Genomic DNA, 27212 nt, shown 5'->3' with positions numbered 1-27212 from the left:
ATTGGAAAAGTGCCCCTGTTCGCTCTTCTCCTTTGCTTCATTTGGCGATTTAAGACCTGTTTTGAGTCAGTAAGGCTGGGCTAGGTTAAATAAAGAGCCATGGCCTCAATCAAGGTCTGGGAAGAAGAGGGGTCCTGACAATATGGTGTCTGTACTTTCCTTGTGGTAGCTTCCTAGGATGCCTGAGTTGGGACTTCTATTTTACTATGTTTTGGAAATTCTCCTTTTAACCCCATACATTAAATTAAATAAAAATAGATCCTAGTAACCCTTACTGTTTGTAAATTCCTTTTGCATTCAAAAAAACTTTCATAAATGTCCTCATCCTACCTTTTCTACTACATTTAATATCATTCCCTTATACAAATCCTTTTTCCCATGTCTGCCTAGAAACACATTGTTCCTTAAGGATACAGATGCTGTTATCTTTTAATTTATATCCCAAGAACCTGAGAGACTATGTGGTATGGTTCATAGAGAATCACTTTCCAAGGTGATTAAAGTTCTGGGTTCAAGGTGCATCTTGCATATACTGGCTATGTGTCCTTTGAGAAAGTGCCATAGTTTATCACTGGAATTGTCTCACATAACCCTCAGACTTTAAGTGCATTTTCATTGCAGTACTGGAGGAAGTTCCTCACCAAGTTGTCCTTACACTGACAAAATCACAGGGCATTTCCCAGTTCTTCCTATCCCTAGCAGTGCTTGGCAATAGCAGGTACTTGAATGCTAACTATTACTAGGTACTCTGTGAGATGTTGAGGTTATAGACACAAAAGTGACACAATTTATACCTTCAATGAAGTTATATTCTGTCAGGGGTAAACAATATGTAGATATATAAGAATATTTGTACATCAAAAATCTAAATATAATTACATATGCACATTAACATATATATTATATAACTCTCTATATGATATTAAACAATATAGAAAAGGCACTAAAATTGCTGGGGGATTAGACCAATAAAGGATTTAAATAAATTGTGTAGAAGGAAGCACGTGAGCTGAATCTTGTTTTTTTTTTTTTTTTCTTTTGACATTCTTATTAGACATTTTACTTATTGATTTGTTTTTATAATAATAACTTTATTTTTCAAAATACATATATAGTTTTCAGCTTTCCCTCTTGCAAAGCCTTGTATTCCAATTTTTTCTCCCCTACTCCCCACCTCTTCTAGACAGCAAGTAATCCAATATAGGTTAAACATGTATAATTATTCTAAACATATTTCCATATTTATCATGCTGAACAAGAAAAATTGGATCAAAAGGGAAAAAAAAACTGAGAAAGAAAAAAAATACTATGTTGTTATCCACATTCAGTTCTCATAGTCCTCTCTCTGAATGCAGATGGCTCTCTCCATTACAAATCTATGGGAACTGGCCTGAATCACCTCATTGTTGAAAAGAGCCAAATCCATCACAGTTGACCAGACGAATTTTTGAAGGACACTAGGTAATCTAAGAATGGGTATATTCCAGATGTGGTAAACAGTGATTGAAAAGGTAACGAGGTTGGGCAAATTTTTTTTTTTTTTAAAGAGGAGTGATATTAAATTTATTTGAAAAAATAGGATGAGGCTGGGTGTGAAGGGTTTTGAATGCTAGAGCAATTTATCTTTAATTTTATAGACAATAAGAGTTATTAAAATGTATTTTTATTTTAACATATGGGATAAAAGGAAAATTTCCATAACACAGTATAATAGAAAAAAGACTGCAAATGAAATTGAAAATCTATTATATATAACTTGCTATTCCATTTATATATAATAAATTATATACATAAAAATATATATATTATATGTATATAATATATGCATATATATACATATATATACATACACACACACACACATATATATATATATATATATATATATATATATATATATAATTTATTTCTTTTTCCTCCTTTTTTTTCTCCCTTCCTACCATTAGACACAAACAGGTATCCATACAGTGTGTGTGTGTGTGTGTGTGTGTGTGTGTGTGTGTGTGAAATTATTCTATACATACTTCTATTTATCGTTCTTTTTCTGGATGCAGATTCAGATGCATTCATTTGTCTTTTGTAGTTTAATAGTCAAATTGAAATATTCACTCAATTTGTTAAATCAAATTTTCCTACACACACACACACACACACACACACACACACACACACACATAATCCAAGCTTAGGAAAAGCTTTTCATTTCTCTTCTACATCATAGGAACCCAGTTAAGGATTTTGTGGAAGATCCATTACTTACAGAGGAGCTTTGGAATGAAACGTAAGTTGTTATAGTAACTGGCCCCCTTGTTATATTACTCCATCTTTAGCAATAACTAAAAATCCATGTAAGTAGGCTTAGAAATTCCCTGCTATGTCTACTATTTTACCTATTTGTAGAGGGCCATATTTCGTCCTAAGGGATTTCTCGGGCAGTAAATTGAGCAAGATTTTCTATTCAATCATTCTTCCAAGGGGTGGGGGAGGAGGTGAGCAAATTAGGCCACAAACGTGTCCTTTGTGGCTTGCAACTCCCCAACTTCTAGATGGATGGGCACAAAGATAAGTCCTTGTATCTTTATATGCAGGCTGTGAAGAATCCAAGAATCAATGAAGTATAATGGGTATTGACAATAGGGTCAGAAGACCAGACTTTAAATCTTGGCTATGTTAAGGCCCTGTGTGACCTCAGTCAAAGTAACTTCAATCTGATCCTCCATTTTCTCATCTATAAATGAGACAGATTGGACTTAGATAAACTTTAAGTTTCTTTCATTTCTTAATCTGATTCTCTGACAGTACAATCAATATATAGACCAGGAAAAAATTCTGGTTGGTTGTGGTGGTGATGATAGGTGGGAGAGACAGATTATTGCCCTTCCTATACTGATATCCTCTTCAGAAATGGGTGAGGATTGAAGCTTTCCTGATAATGCTCTGTTGTGACTTAACTGAACTCTGATTTCCATTAAACATTTTCCAAATCTTCATGGCTTAAAGAATGTCTTCAAAGAGAAGGGACTCCAAGCACTTTAGAAGAGATAGTCCTTGGAGCAGATGATTGAAACAACAGTGTGGTCTTTCCTAGGGCTTCTCTGAGTGATTGTAAATGAAGCTGATTTAAGCTGTTCCCACCCATGTATTAAAAGGGGAAAATGGCATGGAGAATTCTTGGGTCAAGATGAGAATTAATCTGACTGCTTTGAGCTCTAATGTATTTTTTGAAAGGAAAGGAATTGGAAATGATTCTCATTTCTGAACCTTCATCACTTTCATCATTGGCCATCTGGCATCCAATGTTTCATGGCATTTCTCAGAAATGATTGGCAACCTCCTGAGCTTCCCTTGGCATTGTCAGCCTAAAGACTGTGCTTTTAGCACCATGTGAGAGAATAGCCTTGGAAAGCCTGCTCAAGGAACTCAAGCAGGTAATGATACTTATGTAATTAGCACCTTATACAATTGAGCTACAATGGCATCACAACTTTCATGGCCCACGGGTACTCACTCATACATGGATGTGTTGAGCATAAATATTCTGAGGGCATTTGAGTGACCTGACAACCGAAAGGAACAAAAAACCATTGGCTTTGCCATCTTCAGAGCCACTTAGACATCTGGCCCTTACTTTTTTCTTGGTATTAGAAATGTCATCTTGCTGGATTGAAAGCCAATTTGATCATAATCTTTAAGAACTTGCTTGCTTCATCTCTCTTAAAAAGTCACTCTTCTAGATCATGCAATGGCTAGCCATACATTGCTCAATGTAAGGTTATGTCTAAGGATACACCTGTTTAATGTGAACCATGGAAGATTACAGGATAATTCAATGCATTTTAACAAGCATTTATCAAGTGCTTACTATATTCCAGACACTGTGCTAGGTGCTGAGCACAGTAAGACAAAAATCAAAGAATCTGCCTTCAAGGAATTCCTATCCTACTAGAATAACAGGATCATGGAGTCATAACTGTAATGGACCTAGGAAGAAGTCAGTGAGTCCAAGTGAGAGCACTGAGAAACAGAGAAGTTAAGAAACATGCCCAATGAATCTATGTAGTCAGTGCCAGTTAGAATTTGAAACCAAGGATTGCAATTCTGAATCAATTCTTTCACATCCTTATGATGCAGCTAAGATGCTGATTTAGATTTTGTTATTATGGTCCATAATCTATAATATAATTAGTCTTTAATTTATTAAATACTTTATTATTGGATCAGGAAGGAAGGAGTAGGGAAGGGAGTAAGTTTCTTTTTTATTTTCAATAGTTTTTTATTTTTCCAAACACATGCAAAGCTAGTTTTTGACATTGACCTTTGCAAAATCTTCTTTTCCAAATTTTTCTCTATCCTTCTTTACTACCCCTCCCAAAGACAGCAAGCAATCCAATATAAATGAACATTTGCAATTCTTCTAAATATATTTCCACATTCATCATGCTAAATAAGAAAAATCAGTTTGAAAGATGAAAAAAAATCACAAGAAACAAAACAAGCAAGCAAGCAAACAACCAAAACTAGGTGAAAATACTACATTGACCCACATTCATTGTCAATAGTTCTCTTTCTGGATGTGGATGGCTCTTTCCATAAGAAGTCTGTTGAAATTGCCTTGAGTCATTTAATAGTTGAAAAGAACCAAGTCCATAACAGCTAATTATTACATAATCTTGTTGCTGTATATAATGTTTTCTTGGTTCTTCGCTTAGCATCAACTTCACTTAGAATCAATTTATGTAAGTCTTTCCAGGCTTTTCTGAAATCAGCCCTCTTATCATTTTTTATAGAACAATAATATTCCATTACATTCATATAGAATAACTTATTCAGCCATTCCCCCCAACTGATAGGCATCTACTCAATTTCCAGTTCCTTGAAAAGGGCTGCTACAAATATTTTTGCACAAATGGGTCCTTTTCCCTTTTGTATGATCTCTTTGGGATATAGACACAATAGGGACACTGCTGGATGAAAGGATATGCACAGTAAGCCCTTTGGACATAGTTTCAATTTGCTCTCCATTGTGATTGGATCGATTCACAACTTGACCAACAATGTATTAGTGTTCTGGTTTCTCCACATCTGCTCCAACATTTATTGTTATCTTTTCCTGTATCATAGCCAATCTGAGACATGAAGTGATACCTCAGAGTTGGCTTAATTTGCATTTCTCTTATCAATAGTGATGTACAGTATTTTTCAGGATGTCTGTAGATGACTTTAATTTCTTTATTTTAAAATTGTTTGTTCATATCTTTGATTTATCAAATTTATCAATTGGGGAATGGCTTGTATCCTTGTAAATTTGATTCAATTCTCTCTATATTTTAGAAATCTCACTGCTTTATAGTAGGTCTGGTACAGCTAGGCCACCTTCCTTTGAATTTTTTCCCATAGTTCCCTTGAAATTCTTGAAATGTTTCTTCCTTTTTCTTCCAGATGAATTTTGTTGCTATTTTTTCAAGCTCTATAAATTAATTTCTTGGCAGTTTGATTGGTATGGCACTGAATAAATAGATAAATTTAGGTAGAATTGTCCTTTTATTATATTAACTTGGCTTATCTATGAGCACTTGATATTTTTCCAATTATTTAGATCTAACTTTGTGTGAAAAGTGTTTTATAATTGTGTTTTTATAGCTTCTGGATTTGTCTGGGCAAGTAAATTCCCATATACCTTATGTTATCTACAATAATTTTAAATGGGATTTCTCTATCCCTTGCTGCTGGATTTTGTTGGCAACATATTGAAAAGCCAATAATCTATGTGGGTTTATTTTATATCCTGTAACTTTGCTAAAATTGTTAATTATTTCTAGTAGTTTTTTAGTTGATTCTCTAAGTATACCAAAATATCATCTGCAAAGAGTGATAGTTTTGATTTCTTGTTACCTACTCTGCTTTCTTCTATTTTCCTCATTGCTAAAGCTAACATTTTTAGTACAATATTAAATAGTAGTCATGATAATGGGCAAATATGTTTTACCCCAATCTTATTTGGAATGCTTCTAGTTTATTCCTGTTACATATAATGCTTGCTGATATTTTTAGATAGATACTCCTATGATTATAAGAAAAATACCACCTCTTCCTATTTTCTTTAGTGTTTTGAATAGTAATAGGCGTTTTATTTTGTGAAATGGTTTTTTGGGATTAATTGAGAAAATTATATGATTTCTGTTAATTTGGTTATTAATATGGTTGATTATGCTGATAGTTTTCCTAATGCTGAAACAGCCCTGCAATCTTGGTATAAATCCTAATTGGTTATAGGATATTATCCTGGAGATAAGTTACTGTAATCTCTTTGCTAATATTTTATTTAAGATTTCTGCATCAATACTCATTAGGGAAATTGGTCCATAATTTTCTTTCTCTGTTTTGGCCCTTTCTGGTTTAGGTATTAGCATCATATCTGATTCATAAAAGGGATTTGGTAGCACTCCTTCTTTCCCTATTTTTCCAAATAGTTTATATACTATCAGAATTAATTGTTCTTTGAATGTTTTGTAGAATTCATTTGAAAACCCATCTGGCCCTGGATATTTTTCCTTTAAAAGTTCAGTAATTGCTAGTTTAATTTCTTTTTCTAAAATGGGACTTTTAAAGTTATTTCTTTCTTCTTCTGTAAATCTGGGCAATCTATATTTTGTATGTATTCAGCATTTCACTCAAATCATCAGATTTATTGGCCGTTGTGCAAAATAGCTCCTAATTATTGTTTTAATTTCCTATTCATTGGTAATAAGTTTCATTTTTCTTTTTCTTTTTGATACTAGTAATTTGGTTTTCTTCTTTCTAATCAAATTAATCAAGGTTATCTTTTTTTTTTTTTTTAGTTTTTCAATAAAATCAACTCTTAGTTTTATTTAGTAGTCCAATAGTTTTCTTTCAATTTTATTAATCTATCCTCTGATTGTCAGAATTTCCAATTTGGTATTTAATTGAGGGTTTTCAATTTGTACTTTTTCTAAATTTTTTTATTTGCATGACCAATTATCGATTTGTATTTATTTTATTCATGTAGATATACATTTTTTTCCAAAGAATTGCCTTGGCTGCATTCCATAACATAGGTATATTGTCTCATTATTGTCATTCTCTTGGTTGAAATTACTGATTCTATGATTTGTTGTTTGACCCATTCTTTCTTTAGGATTAGATTATTTAGTTTCAAATTATTTTTTGTGTGACCCCAGGTGAGTCACTTAATCCTAATTGCCTCAGCAAAGAAAATGGAAAAAAAAAAAAAAACTCTTTCCCCAAAACAACCTTGTGTTCCAGATTTTTTTTCTCTGCCTTCCCCCATTCCCTCCCCTAGAGAGCAAGAATCCATTACATGTTAAACATGCAATTCTACTATATATATTTATACTTAGAATGCTGCACAAGAAAAATCAGATCAAAAAGGAATAAAATGAGAAAGAAATGAAAAGCAAGCAAACAACAACAAAAAATTTCCAAGATATCTTAAGCTGGAAAGTTATTACATTCCAAATGTTTGTGGATTCTGTCACTCCAAAGTCCATTCTGAAACTTGATTTAGTGTTGGTTCTGAGGGAAGCTGTGGAGAGTTCCAGCAATGTCTTGTTTGCTCTTCATCATCTTAACTTGAAAAGTTTCTTTATGAAGTAGATTGACCAGTCTTGAAATAGAAGAGAATAGATAGAAACTATATTGAAGGTAATTTTCTAGGTTGGGATTTGTCTCTCTTAAGACAATAGAATCACAGGATTTAGACCTAGAAGTCATTACTGCCATCTAGTCCCATCTTCTTACAGATAGGATGATTGAGGTCCATAATGGTGTGATGACTTGCTAAAATCCTTATATGGCTACAGAGTTAGTAACAATGAGGACGTAAGGTTTGGAAACCCTAATTCAGAAATTTTTCTTTTTTTTTTTTTCTTTTCTTCCTTTCTTTCCCTCTTCCTTCTTTCTTTTCTTCCTTTCTTAATCTTTCTTTCTTTTTTCTCTCCCTTCTTTCTTTTTTTTCATTCTTTTTCTCCCTTCCTTTCTTTTTTCTTTCATTCTCATTTTCTCTCTTCCCTTTTACTTCTCTTCCTTTTTGTATTCCTCCTCTTTTTAAACTTTATAATTAATTTAATTTTCTTTCCATTAAATTTGAGGAGGAACTACCCAACATTCATGTTTCCTTCAGTGTCTTTTGGTCTTTATCATGGATGGAAGCTCTTGCTTCAAGTCCACAAGTTGCATTTATTGATTCCATATGTTAAAAATCCATTTGTTCATCTCTGTAAGTTGGTACGAATTTTCTCTGGCTGTTTCCTGTTCAACAGGCATGAGATACATGAGATCTAATTTGCTCATGCTTTTAGAGATCAAATACTATTGCAATACAAACCTTGGTATTGAACACACAATATCCTCTATTTTCTTTATCTCTAATTTCTATCTGATGGTTCACTTATTTCAAGCAAAAAAAAAAAAATGTTATAACAGTGTTCCCTGACATGCAAAGACTTTTGCCAGACTCTTAAAGTCAATTATAATATTTCAACTATAATTGAATTGTCTTATAAAAATTTTACTCAACATTGTAATTATTCTGACTTAGCTTTGTGGATTGACTGATATTAAATACTACCTAAAAATTGTCAGCCTTCATGCTGATAGCTTGCAACTTATTCTCTCTTTTGCTTCTGGATGTCTCTATCTAAGTTCTACTTGTAGGCATTATCTGCAAAAGGTTGTCCTTTCTCCTTTTCCTGAATAACAGAAACTAAGTTGAAGTTGTTACAGAATGGTTTCAACTCAGTAGAATGAAACACGATATGAGTATTTATTAAGTCATTACTGTATAGAAAGTTCTGTGCTGATGATGGAAATAAGTACAGTTAAATGTAATTCTTGATATCAAAGAACTTTTATTCTATTGAACTTGTAAATGAAGAGAAGACAAGAGAAAGGTAAGAAAGGAAAGCAAAAGAAGGAATAAGAAACGAAGGCAAGGGAAGCTCAAGGAAGACAAGGCAAGGCAAGGGAATAGAAAGGACAAAAAAGGAAGGGAAAGGAGTATTTCTTCTGGCTCTTCTTTACCTTATGTCTTGGTTTAACCCATGAAATAATTTATATAATTTAACTGAAAGTGGATAGGGGTGTATGATAAGCTTAAGGTATTAGAAGGAATAATCCATCAGAGTACCTTGTCATTTTGGAAAACATTAACAGGGCTCTGAAGAACAGACATGGGTCAAGTTAGTTTTGATGAAAAGACTATGGATGGTTGTGGGGATGTGGATGTGTGCATATGTGGATGTGTGTTTGTGTGTGTGTATGAGACAGAGACAGAGACAGAGATGGAGAGAGACAGAGACAGAAATGGAGAGAAATGGGGGGGGGGGAGCCAGGGCCAGAGACAGAATGATTACCCCCCCCATAGATATATATACAGATCATATTAGGTTTAAAGTATATATGAGCTCTTTCTCTAGCAGCTTATGAAGATATCCTGGAAAGAAATAGGAGGTTCTTAAAGATCTTGAGACAGACAAAAGACAAACTTTGCTGATACTGCCTTGGGCCATTTCTCTTCTCTGTCCTGCTCACTTGGGACTTTTCACACAGGTAAACAAATGCCTCCCTTGATTTTACTGAATTTATTATAGTGTACTTATGGCTATAGATTAGATTCCTACTGGATCCCAAGGCACTCACTCAGGTTCCCATTCTGACTTTGCCATATTGAAGCCTCTTGCTGATCTCACTTACCTACTATAGCTACATGGACTTAGGAACAAGGAGAAATGTTGCTTTCCACCACCCTATAAATCAGAGATTTATGCACAATATTTATTTCAGCAGAAGATGGCACATGGCTGAAGCATTGTGCAGCAAAATCTTCTAATTTTATCTGACCTGAGCTCTATCTTTCTATGATCCTCAAAGATAGGAGAAACATTCTCGTGACAAACTAACAGTGCCCAATCCTTTCAGTGTCCTCTAATATTGGGAATGAACACTATGCCTATTTGCAAAGTACATTTTAATAATTTACCCTCACTCCACTTTACAATCTGTTAGCTTAGTTGGTTACAGCCTTATGCTAATAAGGTCACTGGATCGCTCATTCACAGATGGGCCAGGCAGTTTCTCTGTGCCAAAGCCACTGACTTGGAAACCAACCACTTTGCAAATGAAAATGCAAAGGCAAATATATGCCATGGGTTACAGGGTAGTCTGGGCAAAGCAGTGTGAATAGAACAAAGCAAATCTATTATAACTATTTTCAAAGAACTCCAACTCCTATACCCTAATGATAGATTAGTAAACACCTCTGTATATGAGTGACAGCAAGCTTTCTTTATAGATGATATCTTTAGGAGGTCATGGTTACTATCCTTATCTTTATAACTAAGAAATGAGTACCTCATATAATCAAAAGGAATATTTAGTATTAGAATCCATGGCTTTTGAGCATAAACTCATTCTACTGTTGCTATTTATCTTCCTTCTCGAAGATCATAGATACTGACAAACGATAGTCAAGAAGCAGGAATTAAAGAATGTGCGTTTCTTTTCTGAGGCATTAAGAAAATGTGTACTTGGCTATTTGAATGTTTTCTTGATGTATGCCTTAGTGAGTTCATCTGGTTAATGAAACTTCACAAGGGACGGATGGTAGACTGGCTGGAGGAAATCAAAGTGGGTTTGTGGTATGGCTAGCATTGACTTTCTTGGTACATTTTATTAGTAACATTTATGACTTAATAATCAGAGCCTTAGTTTTTAGCATTTTCTTTGAAATAGTGGCTGTGCACATTGGCACTGGGTTGAATTCTATGTGATGAGAGACAGATTTTAGAGTTGATTTTAGCACATCATGGAAACTGGGGAATATGATTTTTTAAAGGATACTGTAATGAAATCCATGAAGATCCAAAAAGTGGAAGAGGTCAGAACATGGCTCGTGGCAGAGAGAATTTGATGGAGAATAGGAAGCATGGACTTTTTATAACCTGGGAACTTTCAAAATGCCTAATATAGGATCCCAGAACTGATCAAATAATCTTAGGATGCAGCCTCTGACTGTGGTCATTGCTTAATTCCACAAAGGAAGGTGGAGAGGAAAACTACTTGGCTTCATAATATACTTCACCAATTGTGTAATGTGGAACATATGGGATGTATTTTTCCTTATGTCTATGCCAAAAAGGGTTTGGCCCTCCCTGGTGTAGAGGCAAGTGAGTTTGCAAAAGATTAATGAAGGAATTATCATATGGAACAGATTACCCAGGAAGGTCATTTGTGCATCTGGCTTACTGTAGCTCTGCATTTCCAATGACCCCAAGGACCAAGGAAGAACAATTCCCATCACAGACTATGCCCAAACTTATATGAAAAAACTACTTAGTTTTTGCCCAGAGTTAAACTTGTATTTGTTAGCACCCATACTGATTTATTAGGATTTTTTTCATGGACATGTTTAGTTATAATCTTTAACCTCTAAACAACATTTAAGACAACTGGTAAGAATGAGAGAATGAAATGCATGCAGAGGAAGAGATTAAATCTTTCATATCTAGACTCAACGTATACTTGTCCTATTCATTGAATAGTGACCATTTAAAAGAAAGATTCCCCTTTACAGTTGTGGATCACTGAGAGGTGTCATTGTTTGGGGAACTGGGCCTATGAAATAAATCCCCTAGATTTTCTCATTGGAACTAAAAAAAAAAAATCTAAAAAAAATCTAAAGAGGTTGGCTTGACATTTCTCTCTGGCTGTAGATAGATTTAGTGTCATGTTATTTATTTAAACTCCAAGTCCACTGGGTAAGACTTGGACTAATCTCTATGATTTGTGTAATCATGGCAGGGAATTTTGAACACTCAATTCATGTTGATAAATGGGGTGCCATATACAGGAGAGTGGAACTTCTTTTCCCTGGGTTAATATGTTTCTAAAATTTCTCTTTTAAGAGAATATCATGGTCTTTACTGGTAATACTGGGAATTACAGGAGGTTTCATAGACACATTTCATAGTAAAGCTATAGGCCTTTTATTTTGAGGTATTGAATACATAGAAGAGGAATTAAGAGGCTCAAAGAAAACACCTGGGAACAAGAGCAATAATAGAAAGACATAATTATTATAGTTAAAAACCTAGGTATGATAGTCTTCAGGCAGAAAAAGGAAGTGGGATCAACAATGGATCTTCAAAGAAGGTTCTTAGACTTGGTACCCTCAAATCTTGTAAGCATTGAGAATAAATAGCCTTTTAATCAGTCTGTGGTATCTACTTGTAATAACTTTTACACTGACTTGCTGAAAATCACAGCTTTTATTATCTGTGAAGGCCCTTTTCTTGGGGCATCTAGTTGGTTTTTCAACTTTGGGGTCACTGGCAAGAAGATGCTATGGTTTGTTTGGGGGAAACTCAGCTGAACTAGACAGGACGTACAAACATGAGGTCTGAAAGTTTCCGGGAAGTAGCCCATGATCTAGAGGGAAAGCAGGTTGTCACAGGTGGCTTATAAGTCTCACCGAGGCCTATAGTTTTCAGGGTTTGGGAAACTATTGGAGGAGAAAAAGAATATACATTTATTTTCTCCCACAGACTGCATAATAAATAGAGATGGGAATAATTCTTAAGTCTTATTGAAGGGGGTCAACATCCTTCCTTTTACCAATGAGGAAACTGAAGCAATAGAAGATGAAGCTATGGTCATACATAACTAGCTTGGCAGAGCTGGGCCTACAATAAAGATCTGCAGCCTGACCAGAGCTCTATTTTGTTGTATCAAATTGCTTCTTTTAAATGAATTATTTCACTAATATGAGCAGAAAGAACTACTGGCTTGAGAACTACGTTTCCAAAAATCACTCAAAAAATTGCTTAGGTTTGTGAATTTTATAAAAAAACAAAATAAAATTCAAAAGCTACAATATCCATAATAATATAAAGAGATGATCTTGACTTATATTGCTTTTTCTAAATTTTCTTTAACAAGTGCAACTGTTTGTCTTTCATCTGATTTGCATTGTGTAAACACGGAAGGCAGCCTGGTTTAGGAGGAAGCCCTAAACCTAGAGGCAGGAGATCTAAGGGGATTGGCTGGTTCTGTCACTTAGCAGTTTCATGATTGTAGACTGGGTCATGTAACCTTCTGATCCTCCTTTTTCTATCTCTGTTAGGCTGTTAAGGAAATAAGCTTAAAAATAGCAATTAATTAATTGTTTAATCATTTCATTAATTAACTGCTAATTTAATGTAAAGTTTAAAAAATTTAAACTGGATCTATGATTTCATTGATGGTTGTAACTTCCCATGAGGAAACGGTCTACAATAGAGATCAGCAACTGCTCTGGAAATAATACATTAGGTTTGTTTTTAGAGAAATGTCTAGGACACTGTGAGACCCATCACACTGCCAGGATGTGCCAGAGATAAGATCTGTAATTGGGTCTCCTTGTCTCCAAGACTGACTCTCTATTCACTACATCATTCTGTGATTCTTGTTGCTATTATAACCAGATAGGTGCTTTTTTTCTTAGGAGTCCCAGTATTTGTGGAAAGCATCTTCACAGATGGAGATCAGCAAATTCTCTGTAATTATAACTTGGGAAGATTGCGAAGTGGTCATCAAGGATTAAATAATTTGCCCAAAATCACACTGGCAGTATATGTTAGAAGCTGGTCTTTCTGACTCCAAGGCTCCTTGATTATCCTGACTCCACATTGCCCTGTGGGGAAGGGGGAGTGGGTTTGAGGTCTTTGTAGGGTTTTATAATAAAAATGGAGTTTTATTTGGCTGTAATTTTAAGAGCAAATTGAGATGATGAATGCATTTTCTCCTGCCCTCAAATCAGACTTGAGCTGACTACTTTAGGCTGATGCTCTGGAAAGGGATTGGGCTGAAGTTTCTTTTTAATTGGAAATCAGTCTGCAAAGCACTATTTCTTGGAATAAACAAGATGCTGGTGGGGGGTGGTGAAAATGTTGAAATTATTTAAATATAATAAAACTTAAATAAGTTTTTTGGAAGCACTCAAGTCTCAAGCCACAAGTGGCAGCCCAGACAGAAAAAGTACCTTGTAAATGGGGGTGCATTAAATAAAATGCAAGAGTTTGAGCAGCAATGAGTTAGTCTTTAGGTAAGTAAGCCTTGGAAGGAAAATAGATATCTAGAGCACTGGACCTGATGGAATGTCCACACTTTCAGCAAATAGCACTCATGAAGTACAGCCAAATTGTAGAAGCATGATGTGTATATATGAGTGTGTGTGTGTGTGTGTGTGTGTGTGTGTGTGTGTGTGTATGTGTGTGTGTGGATTATTACAAAGAGTCAGGCAAAACATCATCAAGTAAGAGAGCCATAGTAACGGAAGGGGGGGGGGGACACAAAGACAGGTCAAGTAGGAGGGCAGATATGTGACACCCACAGCAAGGGAAGAAGCTTTGCACAGAGGGATTTTGCTGGCTCATCTTCTGTTCTCTGTTCTCCTCCTACCCTCATGAAAGCCAATCCTAAATGAACCTGGCCTGAGGGCTTGCTCAGCTGCTGATTGCAAACAGATGGCTGACTGGGAAATGAATTGGGGGCTCAAGAGCAGGCGGAGAAGGCCCTAGTCAATTCATTCCCATGCAAATTTTTGATATGCTAATTATAAGCTATGTCACTTATTTTTAAAGTAGGCTTTTCCCAAGTCCTACTAGACAACATTGCTAATTTAGATGAGTCATAAGGCTTGAGAAGGACAGAAATCTTTGTTTAAAAGATATTCCATAATTTATACTACAAATTCAAGCTTTTCTCTGAAAGGACTTGGAGAAGAGTATGAGAAGGCGGCAGAGAATTTTTGTTCAAATCCCAGTTCTATGACTTCATGATTGTGTGGCATTAGTCAAAATACTTAATCTTTAGAAGGTTCAGTTTCCTCATCTGGAAAATGAAAGAATTGGGCTAGAGGACCATTAAATTCTTTTCCATCTCTAAAAGTATGATCTTATGGTCTTCTCTCACCCCACTCACAGTTAATTCAAATTAGAGGCAAACAAATATAGAGGGGAAAAAGACTGGATCAGAAAATGATCTAATAGATAAATGATAGAAGGACACAAGCAAATTATTTTCAAAATAAGAATTATAAACTATTAATAATCCTATGAAATTACAAATCACTAATAATAAGAGAAATGAAATTGCAATTGATCTTGAGATTTCACCTCCCATCAAACTGGGAGTGCTTAGATCTTGGTCAGACATCGGTCAGATATTAAAGACACCAAGATCATCCTCTGTTTCCAGTGATCTTAACTTTTGTACTGCCACAGGACTTCACGACCCTAGAAAAGAGAGCAAAGCCGAAAATTGTACAACTTTGTCTCATTTAAATGAAATTCATGCTCATGTCAAGACATTATCATCTGATTCCATTGGTCCTCCAAGGACCAGAGAGCAGTTGGAGCCTCAGCCTCTTGGCTAATGAACACCAGGAACAGATCTGGACAAAGGGACCTGCTCTCCAGGGACCTTGGCAGCCAGCAGTGGGAGGCAGCCCAGCACTCCTCAGTCCAGTTCCAGAAGTGCCCAAAGTAATTCCCGGAAGGAGCAGAGATGTTCCCACCCCAAGGCTCCCCAGGAAGATCCAATGCATTGTCTGGAATCAGAGCTCACCTTCAACTCATGTCTTCAGTTTCTCTGCCCTCAGAGCTTCCAACACACCCTGGCATGGGAAGATCCTTCATTACATACCAATAACCTTGACTAAAAGGGAAGATTTGAAACATGTCATTGGAATTTTGGCTGATTTCTGCTGCTGGAGATAAGAAGAATTTGCAGACTCTAGAATGGATGAATACAGTAACCTCCAAGTATAATCTATCCCACAACAATAAATTTGCCATTACTAGCTTCAGGGTGTAGACCTTGGATTTTCTTGTTGGTTTCTCAGATGAGTTGAGGAAACTGGATAACTTCACTGAAAACCTTATAAAGAAGATGGCTCAGTGTAGAAGTTATGGAAGATGAAAAAGGCAAAGTTCACAAGAACCTGTTGGCCAAAGGGGTTGAGTTAATTTTTTTGTGATCCCAATTTGAATGAGACATGGCCAAGTATCCTGCCAAGCAGCCCCTTGTGATTGTAGTGTACAAGTTAGCAAAGCAATTGGCACAAATAGAAACAGACCAGAAAGCTCCAATAACTGCCTACAACACTCCAAAAGGAAAACTGGAGAACCTGGAAAAGAAATCCATGGGAAACTCTTCACTCAGACATTAGGTGATATTGTGAACAAAGAAGATTTTTTGTGCTCTGTTCAGTTTCTCACCACTCTCCTGGTGATAGTGAATCTCTCTCAGACATGGTGGTACCTTGATCAACCAAACAGATTGCTGAGGATAATGAGGGAGGCCTCTATAGTATCGGAGGTTGAGCAATTATTTTAAAGCCAAAGCCAAAGCAAACAAGTTCATTGTCCATGAATTTTTCTATGATGAAAAAAAATTAAAACTGAAAGAGAAGAGATGAATAAATTGTTTTCTGAAAAGAAGCAAGAGTATGGTCTCCTTTTGCTCTGGCTTGCGGAGAACTTCAGTCAAGCATTTACTACCTGGATTCACCATAAGGCTTTGAAAATATTTGTGGAATCTGTGCTAAGGTACGGACTGCCAATGAATTTTTCAAGCAGTGTTTTCACAAGTCCACAAAAAAAAAAAACCCAAAATGTTTAAGAGAAGTTCTAAATTCAGTCAAAAACCTGGATGAAGTAGCAGCAGCAAGTATATTGCATGCTTCTGGGGATATTCTTGGATTACAACTAAATAACCAAAATTATTTTCCTTATATCTACTTTAGTCTCCTTGACTTGTTTTTAAGAGCGCAGTAGCCCTTAATATCTCTGGGAATTGTTTTATTTCATCATATTAAACTTTAGATGCTCTCATCTCTAAGTTAAAGAATTTTTACAAACTTCACTTCAGAATAGAAACTACTTTTTTAAAAAAATGGCCTACAATCTCTAATGTTACCACAAAAATTACTCACAAATATTAGTTATAGTTGTATTTATTTTATGTGTTACAATAAAGAAAAGGTCTCATGTCTTTAAAAAAAAGAAAATTAAGGATCAGGCATTTCCAGCAATATCCAGCAGCAAGAGATAGAAAGAGAAATTCCACTTAAAATAATTGTAGATAATATAAAATACTTGGTAGTCTACCTGCTAAGACAAAGCCAGGAACTATCTGAACAGAATTACAAAACACGTTTCACACAAATGAAGGTAGATCTAAACAACTGGAAGAATATCAAGTGCTCATGGGTAAGTCAAGCTAATATAATAAAAATGACAATTCTACTTAAATTAGTCCACTTATTTAGTGCCATACCAATCAAACGACAAGACATTACTTTATAGAGCTAGAAAAAATAACAAAATTCATCTGAAAAAACAAAAAGTCAAGAATTTCAAGGGAATTAATGAAAAAAAATGCAAAGAAAGGTGGCTTATCTGTACCAGATATAAAACTATATTATAAAAGTGGTTATCAAAACCATCTGGTACTGGCTAAGAAACAGAATAGTGGATCAATGGCATAGGTTGGGTTTATAAGACACAATAGTCAATGATGATAGTTATTTAGCATTTGAAAAACCCAGACTCTAGCTTATAAGAACTTACTATTTGACAAAAATTGCTGGAAAACCTGGAAAATAGTATGGCAGAAACTAGATATTAAACAATGCCTAACACCCTATACCAAGAAAAGTTTGAAATGGGTTCATGATTTAGGCATAAAGGATGATACTATAAGCAAATTAGAATAGAAAAGGATAGTCTACCTGTCAAATCTGCGAAGGAAGGGATTTATTGCCAAAGTACTAGCAACTATACAAAATAGATTATTGTGATTACATACACACACACACACACACACACATATATATATGTATCTATATCTATATGGATAGATATAGATATATGTATAAAAGGTTTTGGTAAAAACAAAACCAATGCATCCAAATTAGAAGAGAAGCAGAAATCTGGGGATTTTTTTTTTTTTACAGTCAGTATTTTCTAAAATATATAGAGTATTAACTTAAATTTATAAAAATACAAATCATTTTCCAATCGATAAATGATCAAAGGGTATGAACAGACAATTGTCAGATAAAGAAATAAAAGCTATTTGTAGTCATATGAAAAAATGTCCTAAATCACTATTGACCAGAGAAATGCAAGTAAAAACAACTGTGTGGTACTACTTCACACTTCTCAGATTACTTAAGATAACAGGAAAAGATAAGGATGAATGTTGGAGGAGAAACTGGGAAAACTAGGACACTAATACATTGTTGGTGGAGATGTGAAATAATTTAACCATTTTGGAGAGCAATTTGGAACTATCCCCAAAGGGCTACCAAAATGTGCATACTCTTTCATCCATCAATGTCTCTACTATATCTGTATTCCGAAGATCACAAAAAAGGGGAAAGAACTCATGTTTCCAAAAATGTTTGCAGCAGCCATTTTTGTAGTGGCAAGAAACTGGAAACTGAGTGGATGCCCATCAGTTGGAGAATAGCTCAATAAGTTATGGTATGTAAATGTAATGGAATATTAATATTCTATAAGAAATTATGAGCCTAGATTACTTACATGAGTTGATGCTAAGCAGAATCAAGAGACCATTGTGTACAGTAACTATAAGATTATGTGATGCTGACTATGATGGACTTTGCTCTTCTCAACAATGAGGTGAATCAAAGGAATTCTAATAGACTTTTTTTTTATTACTTGCTTTATTTTTGTGCTTATAAGTGTTAACTTTTTAAATACACATTTCTTTATGAATCATGTTGGGAAAGAAAAATCAGAACAAAAGGGAAAAATCACAAGAGAGTAAAAAATAAATGAAGTGAACATAGCATGTGTTGAATTACATTCATTCTTCATGTTCTCTTTCTGGATGCAGATAGTGTTTTTTATCCAAAGTTTATTGGGATTGCCTTAGATCACTGAACCACTGAGCAGAATCAAGTTTTTCATATTTACTTATCACATACTCTTAGTGTTACTGTGTACACTATATTCCTAGTTCTACTTGTTTCAATCATTATCAGTTTGTATAACTTTTTCCAGGACTTCCTAAAATCAGCTTTTTCATCATTTTTAATAGAACACTAATATAAATGTTGAAAAGTATATTTGCATGTATATGGAAAAATAAAATAATATTAAAATAGTAAAAAAGAAAATGAAGGGCCAATGACAACAAATATGATAAATGACAAAAAGAAAAAAGGAAGAGAATAAGCACTTATTGAATGCTTACTGTGTATTAGGAATTGTGCTAAAACATTTTATAAATATTATCTCACTTGATACTTGAAAAAACCTTGGAAGATAGATATTATCATTCCTATTTCATAATTAAGAAATTAAGTCAATCATTAAGTGTCTTGGCCTTATACAGCTAGTATGAATTACACAGATAGTAAAGGTTTGAATTTGAATTCAGATTTTCCTGACTCCAGGTACAGTGCTCTATTTATTGCATCACTTAGATGACATTTAATGTTGAAGGACCTTTACACATTATTTGTAGTATGATGTATTGATCCAAGCATTCAAAAAACATTTTAGAATTATATGACAAAAGTTTCCAAATTTTATAACCTAGGGATTTTATTATTAAACAAATATTTCCTAGCAAAGCAAAGACAGAAAGAAAGGTCCCAGGTACCTTAAATACTCTTAAGAGTGCTTTTTTTGTGGTAGCTAAACAGTAAAAACAAAGTTTGTTCAGTCCCATAGGAAGACTTGTATAACATATAGAGTAATACAAATGTAATACATGTTGACTATGATTATATAGACAAAGAGAACAATGAATTTTAATTGAATGATGGGTAATTATAATGAATGGTTTTGACACCAGAGAAGAAATGAAGAAATGAATTTCTTTGAAGAGGTATGAGACTATGGGTATGAGTGCAAGGATAGGCCGGAGCCAGCTCAAACTAGCTTGCCAGAGCAGATTGTTAAATTTTTACTGTGAGTGTTTTTGTACCTTAAAAGTTGGCAAACACTACAGATTAGGATGTGATTTATTATTTTGCTTATAGTCAAGGCTTAAGAAAATAATGGAAAAAATGTTAATGATACAGATTAAACCTAAAAGTGCCTTGTTGCTATTCTGTTGTTTCAGTTATGTAGGGCTCTCTGTGACCCCATTGGGGATTTTCTTGGCAAAGGTACTAGAGTGGTTTGCCATTTCCTTCTCCAACTCATTTTATAAGTGAGGTAACTGAGGCAAAGAGGGTTAAGTGACTTGTCTAAGGTTACACAGCTAGTAAGTGTCTGAGACCACAGCTCTTCCTGATTCCAGACCCATTACTCTATTCACTGAATCAGCTAGCTGTCTTCAAAATTCATTAGAAGTATTTTTATTTTTTTGAGAGTCTCTTGTTAAGCATTTAAGAGTACACTCCTAGATGTCAGCTATTACAAATACAGACAGAGCCACTTAGTTCATAGGTTGATGCTTTTTCTTGACAGTTTTTCTTAATTAGAGGGGAGGGGTTCAGTGGAAATAGTAGTTATATACAAAAATGACTGACATAAAAAGGCATTAAAAAGATCATAAGAAAAAAATCATAAATTATTTCGGAATTCTGGTTCTATTATTTACTATCTGTATGATTCAGGGTAAGTATTTTACCTCTTGAAACTTCAGCTTCAGTAAGTATAGAATGAGGGAACTGGACTATCTAGTCCAGTTCTATCTCTAAGGTCTTGACCATCTAAGATCCTGTGATCTTCCTATGTAATATGTACAAGAATGTGATTAAATTATTTTTCAGAGGTGATAAAAGATTCTTTTCCATTCTTGGATTGGATAGGGAATATTTCTTAGAAGTGTAAGGGTGGGGAGGACCTATTGAATGAATCAATGACTTATATTCCAATTGAAGGAAGAGAGAGGGAGATTATATATATATATGTAGAGAGAGAGAGAGAGAGAGAGAGAGAGAGAGAGAGAGAGAGAGAGAGAGAGAGAGAAGGAGAAGGAGAAGGAGAAGGAGAAGGAGAAGGAGAAGGAGAAGGAGAAGGAGAAGGAGAAGGAGAAGGAGAAGGAGAAGGAGAAGGAGAAGGAGAAGGAGAAGGAGAAGGAGAAGGAGAAGGAGAAGGAGAAGGAGAAGGAGAAGGAGAAGGAGAAGGGAGAAGAAGAAGAAAGAGAGAGACAGAGATACAGAGACAGAGAGAGAGACAGAGAGAAGAGAGAGAGAGAGAGAGAGAGAGAGAGAGAGCGAGAGAGAGTGAGAGAGAGAGAGAGAGAGAGAGAGAGAGAGAGAGAGGAAGAGAGACAGACAGAGACAGAGACAGAGAGACAGAGACAGAGACAGAGACAGAGACAGACACACACACACACACACACACACACACACACACACAGAGAGAGAGAGAGAGAGAGAGAGAGAGAGAGAGAGAGAGAGAGAGAGAGAGAGAGAGAGAGAGAGAGAGATTCTAGCCAAGTCCTGTTACTGCTCAGGAAGCTGGAGATGGGGGAGTGTTGCAGAAGAGATGAGGCTCAGTTTCTTTCCCACCCTTGCAAACCTTGGAGAGCCAGGAGATGTGTTGTTTTTCATTGACATTTTGGAACAATAGTGGCTGGTGGCAGAGTCTGTTTCAGGAATCAAGAACAAAGGTTATCCAGAAAAAAGACTGCTTCAAGATTCTACAAAGGTTCTAACACAAAAGCTAGCCCCATTGCTAAAGTGAACTTTTTGATTATGGCACTAGAGTGATTTTGATTCTTGGCAAAATTCTAGCATTTTTTAAAAGTGATGGTTGATGAGCTATTAATTCTAGTAAGGCAGGACTTGTTAAACTTTTTTTACTTGTGACACCTTTTTGACAGAGAAGTTTTTACATGATCCTCCATTTATAAAATAGGTATATAAAATAGGCATGCCCAAAAAGTTATCAAACTGTGCATACCCTTTGATCCAGCATTGCTACTATTGGGCTTATATCCCAAAGAAATACTGAGGAGGGGAAAGGGACCTGTATGTGCCAAAATGTTTGTGGCAGCTCTTTTTGTTGTAGCTAGAAACTGGAAGATGAATGGATGTCCATCAATTGGAGAATGGTTGGGTAAATTATGGTATATGAAGGTTATGGAATATTATTGCTCTGTAAGAAATGACCAACAGGAGGAATACAGAGAGGCTTGGAGAGACTTACATCAACTGATGCTAAGTGAAACGAGCAGAACCAGAAGATCATTATACACTTCAACAATGATACTGTACGAGGATGTATTCTGATGGAAGTGGATATCTTCAACATAAAGAAGATCCAACTCACTTCCAGGTGATCAATGATGGACAGAAATAACTACACACAGAGAAGGAACACTGGGAGGTGAATGTAAATTGTTAGTACTATTGTCTATCTACCCAGGTTACTTACACCTTCAGAATCTATTACTTAATGTGCAACAAGAAAATGGGATTTACACACATATATTGTATCTAGGTTATATTGTATCACATGTAAAATGTATGGGATTGCCTGTCATCTAGGGGAGGGAGTAGAGGGAGGGAGGGGATAATTTGGAAAAATGAATACAAGGGATAATGTTATAAAAAAATTACTCATGCATATATACTGTCAAAAAACAATTTTATAAATAAAATAAAATAAAAATAAATAAATAAATAAATAAATAAAATAGGCATACAAATCTAACATTTCCTGAAAACAAAGCATAATTTTGTCATTCTCACATTCAGTTATACTACTTCTTATGGGGTTGCAACTCCCCCAGTTTAGGAGGCTTTATAGTAAGGTAGGGATGTTATCACAAAGATTCAACATGGCTTCATTAAAAACTGAAGAATGAGCTTTCTTAGGAAAAGGAAGTAGGCTTCCTCACATTGAAGTTCTTTAAGATGAGGCTGGAATTTTTTATTATGTTGTAATAGGGATTTCTTGGGAGTATGGGTTGGACTAGATGACTGACTGCTAAGATCCATCCCAACTGTGACTATGTTTGTTATGTTCAGTGGTTTCAGTCAGAAATTGTAGAAAATGTTAGATTCTTCATGACCCCATTTGGGGTGATTTGTCTTTTCCTTCTCCAGCTAATATTATAGATGAGAAAACAGGCAAACAGGGTTAAATGACTTACCCAGAATAAATAACACCGCTGAGAAGTATCTGAGGCTGTATTTGAAACCAGGAAGATGAGTCTTTCTGATTCCAACCCTTGCACTTTTTCTATTCCAATGCTTCTCTTAACACCTTACTTCTTTGTGCCTAGAAGTAAAGCAGGTAAGCATGATGCATGTAAGGAATACTGGATTTGGAAGTAGGAGACACTAGCTGGACTATCCCAGGGGTTATTACCTGGGTGAAATGCAATGCATTTCCTGTCCCTGGACTTCTGCTTCCTAATGTTTAAAAAAGGTGTTTTCAGGGCAGCTAGGTGGAGCAGTGGATAGAGCACCAGCCCTGAAGTCGGAGGACCTGAGTTCAAATCTGGTCTCAGACACTTAACACTTTCTAGCTGTGTGACCCTGGGCAAGTCACTTAACCCCAATTGCCTCAGCCAAAAAAAAAAAAAAAAAGAAAGCGTTTTGATCCAAAGGAACCTTTTCTAACTCTAAATTTCATCATACTCTAGAACAGATGTCCAAAAAGAGGCCATAGCATAACCTCCAGGAGCTATTTGTTTGGCAAATCAAACAGTGGGTTCCATTGCCCCCTCCTAACGAAACCACACTTTCCTTTTTCCCTCATCCAGTCCCCTCTATCACCTTACTGTGCCAGCCTCCCAGCTCCCCTTCACTTAGCTGAAGTTAAAATCAATGGCCCTCAACCATAGTAACTTAATTGCTCCTGAGTAAATTCTCTCTCTTCTCAGAAGAGCCATCTTCTCTTCCCCAGATCATCTCTCTGATAGCTGCAGCAGGCAGGAACTCCTTGCAGGTCAAATGTAAACCACCTAGTAGAATAAAGAGTTCAGCTTCTTTTCATTTAAAATGAGTCCTAGTAAGTCCCATAGTAAAGAGAAACAGAAACAGATAGATGGAGATTTGCATTAAAGATCTCATTACATCATTTCCCCCTCAAACCAGGTTCTTTTCTATACTTCTTTAATATTGTCAAGGGTATCACCATCCAATTACCCAGGTTCACAACATCGATGTCTTCTGCTGCTCTTCTCTCTCCCTTATTCCACATATACAATGAGTGGCTGAATTTTGCCATTTTCATCTCTACATCTCTTATCTGTTTCCTTTAGTTCAAAAACATCACTTTTTGTCTTGGGTATTATAATAGCTTCCTGATTGTTCTGCCTGCCTCAAGTTTCTCTCCTTTCCAAACTATCCTCTTTAGCTAACAAAATGATTTTCCCATAGAGTAGGTCTCACCATATTGCTGCCCTGCTAAATAAATTCTAATGATCCTCTATCAACTCTACAATCATCCTCTTTTAGTTTATATTTTTGGGCAAGGTTTTATAATATCCACAATTATTAGCACAGTAGTAAATATATGTTTCATAAATAAACATAAATGGGCAGCCTAGATAGCTCTGAGGATGGAGCTTTGAAGCTGGAGTCAGAGAGACTTGAATTTAACTCCAGCCTCAGATACCTACTAACTTTAGAAACTTGAATAAATTATCCAACTCCTATTTGCCTCAACTTCCTCACCTGTAAAATGGAAATATCACTCACCTCCAAGAGTTATAGGGAAGCTCAAAGAGGTAATAATGGTGATACATTTAATAGAGTGCCTGGCATAGAATAAGTATTATGCAAATCTTAGCTATTATTATTATTATTATATACACATTGGGATGTGCATATTTAATTGATAGGGATAAGCAATCAGAAATGTTTGGAGATGACTGCTACAGAACATTTGAATGAGGAGGGCTTTCTAAGCAAGGGTTCTTAACCTGGAGTCCATTGGTCTGTTGATAGATTTTTAAGGGACATGCAAACTTGGAAGCAGAAGAAAAAAACCTTTATTTCAACATACTTGGTTTCTTTTGTAATCATATGCATTTTATTTTATACATTTAAAATATTATTATGAGAAGGGGTCCATTAGTTTTACTACACCACCAAAGGGTTCCATCTAGCAGCCCACAGCCCTATTTCAAGGGATAAAAATTCAAAAATCAGGTTTTGACTTAATTACCTTACAAACCTTTGAGATACTTTGAAGTTAATAAACAAAACTGAACAAAACAACCCAAATATGGCTAATGTTGTCATGGTTTCATGGGTTAATCCATTCATCAAAATATTTAATTGTTGTGAGGGATATAATTTTAAATCTTGTCTATTTTTTCATTGCTTCCAAGATCTCCTTCCTCTGTTTTTGCCTTTCACATTACTATAAAATTTAACTGGTGAAGAAGACTTTGAGCCAAATACCCTAGGCTTTCTTGGCTCCTGTTACTCAGATGTCTATGGTAGATGAACCATAAATAAGGCATTTTGACTCCTACACTTGAGTATTTATGGATGTACCTGCCCTATACATTATCTCCAGGTCTTTGTAATGCAGCTTCCACTTTAATTATAAAAGTTATGAAGGGAATAAAAAAGTGAAGGAAGGGGGAAACAATTAAAGAAAGAATGAGGGAAGAAAGGAGAGAAGGAAGGAAGAAAGAAAGGAGCAAACAAATGAAGTTGGGAAAGTGAAATGGATAAAGGGAAGAAAGGAGAGAAAAAATATGGAAGGAAAGAAGAAGAAAAGAAAATATGAAAGAAGGGAAGAAATGAAGTAAGAGGGGAAGGAAATAAAGGAAGAAAGACAAAAAGGAAGAAGAGGAAGAAAGAAGAGGAAGAAATGAACAAACAAATGAAACAGGAAGACTGGAAGAGGAAAAAGAAGGAAGAGAAGAGAGAAAGAAAAAGGAAAGGAAGAAATAAAAGGAAGAAGGAGGAAAACAAAAAAGAAATGAGGAAAGAAATATGGAAAGGAAGGAAGCAAAAAAGATAAAGAGAGTGAGAGTAAGGTATGAACAAACAAATTAAACAGGAACGAAGGAAGAGAAAGAAAAAAGGAGAGGAAAGGTAAATGGAAGGATTAAAAGAAGGAAAAGAGGGAAGAAGAGAAAGGAAGAAAACAAATCAAAAGAAAAAAGATTTTAAAAGGTAAAGCATCTATCTGGATTCTTTGATGCTAGATTATTTCTCTGTCTGGGTTCTGGGCCAGTGTGTGAGTCAGTTGGCAGTTGGCCACATGTGGTATTCAGGATTGGGAATTGGGCATCCCCCATAAAATCCCCTCTGTCACCAGCTTATGGTCCTTTTGACACACAGTATGGAACTATTGGAGCTCCATGGACAGCAGGTGGAATGAAAAAAAAGACAAAAACAGATGTTCAGCTTTTTATGTATAGGCAGCTAAGTACAGATTAACCTCTTGGGCTCTAGTATTAAAGAGACTTAAAAAGCCCTGTATATACCAGCTAAGGGGCCTAGTTATTGCTCAATAAGAAACCATTATGCTTTACTAATAACAATCTGAATACATAAATTAATAGAAGAAAATGCCTTGTTAACAGAGTGACTCTAATTTTTTTTTTTTTACCAGAATTGTTAACAGACCAGTGAATGAATACACAACACAAAAATAGATTTGGTTTTACTAGAAGGGGAGGGTGTATAAAATTTAGTCCTTCAGTGGAGGGAATTTTTGGGCAGTTTCCTTCTGCCGATGAAGACTAGCAATTAATTGTGATTTTAAAAATTCTTTAGAGAGTTTCCGGGCACTGACAGGTTAGGTGACTTACTCAGGGTCTCATAGTTAATATCTGAGGAAGATCATGAACATAGGTTTTCTGCTAGGTCTGTTCCATATCATAGGGGGTGGTGTGTGTGTGTGTGTGTGTGTGTGTGTGTGTGTGTGTGTGTGTGTGAAACAACAGCTTGTATTATAGTTTACAAAACCTCTGTGGCATTTCTGAAGCTTTAATTTATTTATGTCTCTATGCCCATTTTCTTTTTTTTTTCCCCTCAGTAATATTCTAAGCTCTTCAAACACAGAAATTGTCTTTTATACCTATTGCTAGATGTAGATCACCTAAGGCAGAGATTTACATTAATTCAACAGACACTAATTAAATGTCTCCCATGTACAAGTCTTCCTACTCAATGTTTGTATTATGATGGTGAAAATTCATACAGGCCTATTCCATATTTGATGACT

The 27212-nt window shown here is 35.4% G+C and overlaps 1 pseudogene; it reads left to right on the top strand.

Annotated features, from left to right (window-relative positions):
- The first annotated feature begins 15753 nt into the window (after window positions 1–15753).
- Window positions 15754–16853, top strand: LOC141550947 (V-type proton ATPase subunit C 2 pseudogene; annotated as a pseudogene).
- The last annotated feature ends 10359 nt before the right edge of the window (window positions 16854–27212 follow it).

The sequence above is a fragment of the Sminthopsis crassicaudata genome, chromosome 1 (assembly GCF_048593235.1).
Source record: "Sminthopsis crassicaudata isolate SCR6 chromosome 1, ASM4859323v1, whole genome shotgun sequence".
NCBI classification, from domain to species: domain Eukaryota; kingdom Metazoa; phylum Chordata; class Mammalia; order Dasyuromorphia; family Dasyuridae; genus Sminthopsis; species Sminthopsis crassicaudata.
Note: the sequence above shows the minus strand (reverse complement) of the source record. Positions and strands in the feature narration are given on the sequence as shown.